This window comes from Oncorhynchus keta, unplaced genomic scaffold (assembly GCF_023373465.1).
Source record: "Oncorhynchus keta strain PuntledgeMale-10-30-2019 unplaced genomic scaffold, Oket_V2 Un_contig_23053_pilon_pilon, whole genome shotgun sequence".
Taxonomy (NCBI): Eukaryota; Metazoa; Chordata; class Actinopteri; order Salmoniformes; family Salmonidae; genus Oncorhynchus; species Oncorhynchus keta.
This window is the reverse complement of record NW_026283182.1, coordinates 90,441-97,500: the sequence shown is the minus strand read 5'-3', so window position 1 is coordinate 97,500 and position 7,060 is coordinate 90,441. Positions and strand designations below refer to the sequence as shown.

The window sequence follows — 7,060 nt, the reverse complement described above, 5'->3', positions numbered from 1 at the left end:
CTACTTTAGACTATATAGTGCACTATATAGGGAGAATACAGGCCTGAGAATGAAGCATAGGTAATGTTTGTATGCCCCAGATTTCTGCTTCCCAGCGCAGAAGCTTGAGCTACTAAATGACAATGGTTGAATGACAGTGGTTTTGGAACACACTGCTCATTGGAACGGACAGAGAGAAGATTGTTTATGTGCTGAAAATAGCTGTTGGAGAGATTCTTGTGAATGCATAAGTGGAAGTTGTATAATAGTGAGTTGTGTGTGTGTGTGTGTGTGTGTGCGCGCGTGTGCGTAGTGAGTTGTATGTATGTATGTGTGCGTGTGTGTGTTTCATTCTACCATGTGTTTTACATTTCTCACCCTCATACTCACAATAACAAGGTTAGAGTGTTCCAACTCCTAGTCAGTGTCCCAAATGGCAGCATATTCCCGACACAGTGCACTACATTTGACCAGGGATCTAGTAGCACTGTAAAGGGAATAGGGTGTAATTTGGGACACAACCCTAAAGCCTTCTTTAGTCCTTTTTCTTTTCATGCAAATGGTCCAAACCAAGTGACTTCTTTGGCCAGACAGACTCACAAAACTCAAACAAGTATTCTGACACCCCACCACCTTTATTTGTCTGTGTGTGTCTGTGTGTGTCTGTGTGCCTCTGTGTGTGTGCGTGTCTGTGTGTGTCTGTGTGTGTGTGTGCGTCTGTGTGTCTGTGTGTGCGTCTGTGCGTGTGTGTGTCTGTGTGCGTCTGTGTGCGTGTGTGTGTATCTGTGTGTGTGTCTGCCACACCATTATACAAGCATACAGACAATAGTCAAACAAGTGTTCATTGAGAGCATTCTGAACCTGAGAGAGAGAGACAAAGGAAGATAGTGAGCAATTAGATGAGATGAAGAAAGGAAGCTTGACTTACTATGAAGCTCCAGAGGCTTCTGGCAGCAAACACTGTCTAAATCCCTGTATAGCTATACAACATGTTCCTAATCAGATCCCTGGCCCGAAGCACATCTCAACTCTATCTCCAAACCTGAACTCCATTCCATCTGACTTACAGGGATTTAGGCAGCACTTGCTGTGGGAAATGCTTGAATCCCAGAAAGGCTCTCTCTTCCTGGGGCCGAACATTAATCTATTCCCAGGCTTCTGAAGGCCTCTGGGGCATCATAGTAAGTCATGAGCTTCCTCTCTACATTCCATTATATCTTATGTAATCGCTCTCCATCTCTCTTTCTCTGTCTCTACATCTTTATCCATCTGTCTCTCTTTCTCTGTCTACATCTTTATCCATCTGTCTCTCTTTCTCTGTCTCTACATCTTTATCCATCTGTCTCTCTTTCTCTGTCTCTACATCTTTATCCATCTGTCTCTCTTTCTCTGTCTCTACATCTTTATCCATCTGTCTCTCTTTCTCTGTCTCTACATCTTTATCCATCTGTCTCTCTTTCTCTGTCTCTACATCTTTATCCATCTGTCTCTCTTTCTCTGTCTACATCTTTATCCATCTGTCTCTCTTTCTCTGTCTACATCTTTATCCATCTGTCTCTCTTTCTCTGTCTCTACATCTTTATCCATCTGTATCTCTTTCTCTGTCTCTACATCTTTATCCATCTGTCTCTCTTTCTCTGTCTCTACATCTTTATCCATCTGTCTCTCTTTCTCTGTCTCTACATCTTTATCCATCTGTCTCTCTTTCTCTGTCTCTACATCTTTATCCATCTGTCTCTCTTTCTCTGTCTCTACATCTTTATCCATCTGTCTCTCTTTCTCTGTCTCTACATCTTTATCCATCTGTCTCTCTTTCTCTGTCTCTACATCTTTATCCATCTGTCTCTCTTTCTCTGTCTCTACATCTTTATCCATCTGTCTCTTTTCTCTGTCTACATCTTTATCCATCTGTCTCTCTTTCTCTGTCTCTACATCTTTATCCATCTGTCTCTTTCTCTGTCTCTACATCTTTATCCATCTGTCTCTCTTTCTCTGTCTCTACATCTTTATCCATCTGTCTCTCTTTCTCTGTCTACATCTTTATCCATCTGTCTCTCTTTCTCTGTCTCTACATCTTTATCCATCTGTCTCTCTTTCTCTGTCTACATCTTTATCCATCTGTCTCTCTTTCTCTGTCTCTACATCTTTATCCATCTGTCTCTCTTTCTCTGTCTCTACATCTTTATCCATCTGTCTCTCTTTCTCTGTCTCTACATCTTTATCCATCTGTCTCTCTTTCTCTGTCTCTACATCTTTATCCATCTGTCTCTCTTTCTCTGTCTCTACATCTTTATCCATCTGTCTCTCTTTCTCTGTCTACATCTTTATCCATCTGTCTCTCTTTCTCTGTCTACATCTTTATCCATCTGTCTCTCTTTCTCTGTCTCTACATCTTTATCCATCTGTCTCTCTTTCTCTGTCTCTACATCTTTATCCATCTGTCTCTTTCTCTGTCTACATCTTTATCCATCTGTCTCTCTTTCTCTGTCTCTACATCTTTATCCATCTGTCTCTCTTTCTCTGTCTCTACATCTTTATCCATCTGTCTCTCTTTCTCTGTCTCTACATCTTTATCCATCTGTCTCTTTCTCTGTCTCTACATCTTTATCCATCTGTCTCTCTTTCTCTGTCTCTACATCTTTATCCATCTGTCTCTCTTTCTCTGTCTCTACATCTTTATCCATCTGTCTCTCTTTCTCTGTCTACATCTTTATCCATCTGTCTCTCTTTCTCTGTCTCTACATCTTTATCCATCTGTCTCTCTTTCTCTGTCTCTACATCTTTATCCATCTGTCTCTCTTTCTCTGTTTCTACATCTTTATCCATCTGTCTCTCTTTCTCTGTCTCTAAACTTTATCCATCTGTCTCTAATCTGTCTACATCTTTATCCATCTGTCTTTTTCTCTGTCTCTACATCTTTATCCATCTGTCTCTCTTTCTCTGTCTATCTTTATCCATCTGTCTCTCTTTCTCTGTCTCTACATCTTTATCCATCTGTCTCTCTTTCTCTGTCTACATCTTTATCCATCTGTCTTCTTTCTCTGTCTCTACATCTTTATCCATCTGTCTCTTTTACTCTGTCTAAGAAGATGACATCTTTATCCATCTGTCTCTCTTTTGTCTAAATCTTTATCCATCTGTCTCTCTGATCTGTCTCTACATCTTTATCCATCTGTCTCTTCTTTGTCTATTCTTTATCCATCTGTCTTCTTTCTCTGTCTCTACATCTTTATCCATCTGTCTCTCTTTCTCTGTCTACATCTTTATCCATCTGTCTCTCTTTCTCTGTCTCATCTTTATCCATCTGTCTCTCTTTCTCTGTCTCTACATCTTTATCCATCTCTCTCTTTCTCTGTCTCTACATCTTTATCCATCTGTCTCTCTCTCTTTCTCTGTGTCTACATCTTTATCCATCTGTCTCTCTTTCTCTGTGTCTACATCTTTATCCATCTGTCTCTCTCGCTCATCTTTCTCTGTCTCTACATCTTTATCCATCTGTCTCTCTTTTCTGTCTACATCTTTATCCATCTGTCTCTCTTTCTCTGTCTCTACATCTTTATCCATCTGTCTCTTTCTCTGTCTACATCTTTATCCATCTGTCTCTCTTTGTCTGTCTCTACATCTTTATCCATCTGTCTCTCTTTCTTTGTCTCTATCATCTTTATCCATCTTCTCTCTCTCTGTCTCTACATCTTTATCCATCTATCTCTGATTTCTCTGTCTCTACATCTTTATCCATCTGTCTCTCTTTCTGTGTCTCTGTCTCTATCCATCTTTATCCATCTGTCTCTCTTTCTCTGTCTACATCTTTATCCATCTGTCTCTCTTTCTCTGTCTCTACATATTTATCCATCTCTCTCTCTCTCTCTGTCTCTCTCTCACTTTCTTTTGGCCGTGTCCCTGAAATCTGTCTTGCGTACTACTTACTAAAACTGCATACTGTTTTCTAATCCTACTAATACTATTTAGAACGTAGTTTTTATTAGAAGAGGACTGCAGCAAGCACAAACATCAGCATACTAGTCTCATTCTACTGAGTATGTGTCATCTAATGTACATCTAATGTACAAATGTGTTGATTCCCTCCATTCATTCAGCGCTTACCCTGATTATCACCTGTTGTCAGACACATGGTTCTTAAGAGGATTCTTTTCCTCAATAGTTTGCAGTGAATTCTACTAGATTAAGAAGATGAAATTAGAATGACATCCTGCCATTTAAAGCATACTACATTTTTGAAATATCACATACTATAAAACATGATACCGAATATGCCTTCTATTTAGAATGCAGCTTTAGTTATTCAGACACTGTCTTTCTATCGCTCTGTCTTACGGATACGGATGTCACCTTACCGATGTCACTGTACCTCTCTCGCTGTCTCGCTCTCTCTCGCTCTCTCGCTCTCGCGCTCTAGCTCTCGCGCTCTCGCGCTCTCTCTCTCGCGCTCTCACTCTCTCTCTCGCTCATAATAATGGCTGGAACGTAAATGGAATGGCATCAAAACACATGGAAACCATGTATTTGATGTATTTGGTACCATTCCACCTATTCTGCTCCAGCCTTTACCACTAGCCTGTCCTCCCCAATTAAGGTGCCACCAACCTCCTGTGATACAGTTGTCTGTTAACCTTACCTGTGTTGATGATACATGACATTATTTTTGGTCGCTGCCTTCATTCCTTTCAGCTCCCAGCAATTCTCTATGGCTCTGTCTCTGCTTTCTAAAAGTTACCACTGATTTATTGTGACATGCCCTCAATTGGCTGTGTGTGTGTGTGTGTGTGTGTGTGTGTGTGTGTGTGTGTGTGTGTGTGTGTGTGTGTGTGTGTGTGTGTGTGTGTGTGTGTGTGTGTGTGTGTGTGTGTGTGTGTGTGTGTGTGTGTGTGTGTGCTTGCATGCTTTTTCAGTTAGTTTGACTATAAGAGCAGATAGTAGTTCACTCTGAAGACTTCCACAGTAGATACATCAATGTTTAAAATTCCCTGAATAATGAGTTGTTTATCTAGGGGCTGCAGCTCTGTTTTCTAGGCCTATTAATTAGGTGTGTGTGTGTGTGTGTGTTCAATCTATTTTAATGAAAGGTAGACTCTGGCTCATCACTAACCCCTTTCAACTTCGATCTACCTATTAATTTAATTTCTGTATTTATTCATTCCGTAAGCCCTCCAGTGATGCACAATTAGATGCTCTTGTTGTGGATGTCTAAAGAGTTAGGCAGAGGCTTTCATCTACCCAAGGCTCTGATGAAGGCACTGACACCAAAACATAAGCCTGTTTGGATAAAGTTAGGCAATCAGTTAATAAGTTATATACAGTGTGTCTGCTATTTCTGTCTTGCATGTGGGCGTGGCCAGAAGAGAGAGTTGAGAGAGAGAGAGAGAGAGAAGAGAGAGTTGAGAGAGTGAGGGAGAGTAGAGAGAGAGTTGAGATGAGAGAGAGAGAGAGTAGAGAGAGGAGAGATGCGAGAGGGAGAGAGAGTAAAGGAGGGTTGAGATGAGTGAGAGAGAATCAGTAAAGGAGGGTTGAGATGCGTGGGGGTTTTAATTGGAAAGTGTTTGTGTGGCTAATGATGCATTTTCAGGGACAGTTGATAATGTGTCTCTGCATGTGGTTCACAATAATATTAATGTATATCCAAATTAAATCTTTTCACCATGATAATCTGAGACAGGCAGGCAGTTTCTGGCAGACACAGGGTTGAGAAACACACACGGACAAATTTCATTCCTAATAGGGTCACGGTATGTTCTCCAACTCTCTCCGTTTCATCAGTGGAGGATGGTTGAGTGTTGTCAGGGGAGCGCCAGTAGCAGGGCAAATGGTGGGGGTTTCATTCCAACGGCTCCCTGAAGGCAGACCATTTCAGAACCAACAGTACCCAGGTTCTAGATCTGCTTGTCTTCCGCATCATTAACAATTGGGAGAGAGAGGGGGATCAGTAAAGGGGGTTGGAGCGGAGGAAAGAGAGAAAGAGGGTTGAGATGCGGGGGGGGGGAGAGAGACAAGGGTTGAGATTGCTGTCAGTCTTTATTGCACTGATGAGTTGAGATCCTGAGAAGTGATCATCAGTAAAGGAGGGTTGAGATGCGTGGGGGGTTTCATCAGTAAAGGAGGGTTGAGATGCGTGGGGGTTTCATCAGTAAAGGAGGGTTGAGATGCGTGGGGGTTTCATCAGTAAAGGAGGGTTGAGATGCGTGGGGGTTTCATCAGTAAAGGAGGGTTGAGATGCGTGGGGGTTTCATCAGTAAAGGAGGGTTGAGATGCGTGGGGGTTTCATCAGTAAAGGAGGGTTGAGATGCGTGGGGGTTTCATCAGTAAAGGAGGGTTGAGATGCGTGGGGGTTTCATCAGTAAAGGAGGGTTGAGATGCGTGGGGGGTTTCATCAGTAAAGGAGGGTTGAGATGCGTGGGGGGTTTCATCAGTAAAGGAGGGTTGAGATGCGTGGGGGGTTTCATCAGTAAAGGAGGGTTGAGATGCGTGGGGGTTTCATCAGTAAAGGAGGGTTGAGATGCGTGGGGGTTTCATCAGTAAAGGAGGGTTGAGATGCGTGGGGGTTTCATCAGTAAAGGAGGGTTGAGATGCGTGGGGGTTTCATCAGTAAAGGAGGGTTGAGATGCGTGGGGGTTTCATCAGTAAAGGAGGGTTGAGATGCGTGGGGGTTTCATCAGTAACGGAGGGTTGAGATGCGTGGGGGTTTCATCAGTAAAGGAGGGTTGAGATGCGTGGGGGGTTTCATCAGTAAAGGAGGGTTGAGATGCGTGGGGGTTTCATCAGTAAAGGAGGGTTGAGATGCGTGGGGGTTTCATCAGTAAAGGAGGGTTGAGATGCGTGGGGGTTTCATCAGTAAAGGAGGGTTGAGATGCGTGGGGGTTTCATCAGTAACGGAGGGTTGAGATGCGTGGGGGTTTCATCAGTAAAGGAGGGTTGAGATGCGTGGGGGTTTCATCAGTAAAGGAGGGTTGAGATGCGTGGGGGTTTCATCAGTAAAGGAGGGTTGAGATGCGTGGGGGGTTTCATCAGTAAAGGAGGGTTGATATGCGTGGGGGGTTTCATCAGTAAAGGAGGGTTGAGATGCGTG

General features: G+C 42.8%; 1 protein-coding gene across 4 annotated transcripts in view; it reads left to right on the top strand.

Annotated features, from left to right (window-relative positions):
• Positions 1 to 7,060, top strand: part of LOC118382308 (cell migration-inducing and hyaluronan-binding protein) — a 91,398-nt gene that overhangs the window by 28,555 nt on the left and 55,783 nt on the right. The window lies entirely within an intron of this gene.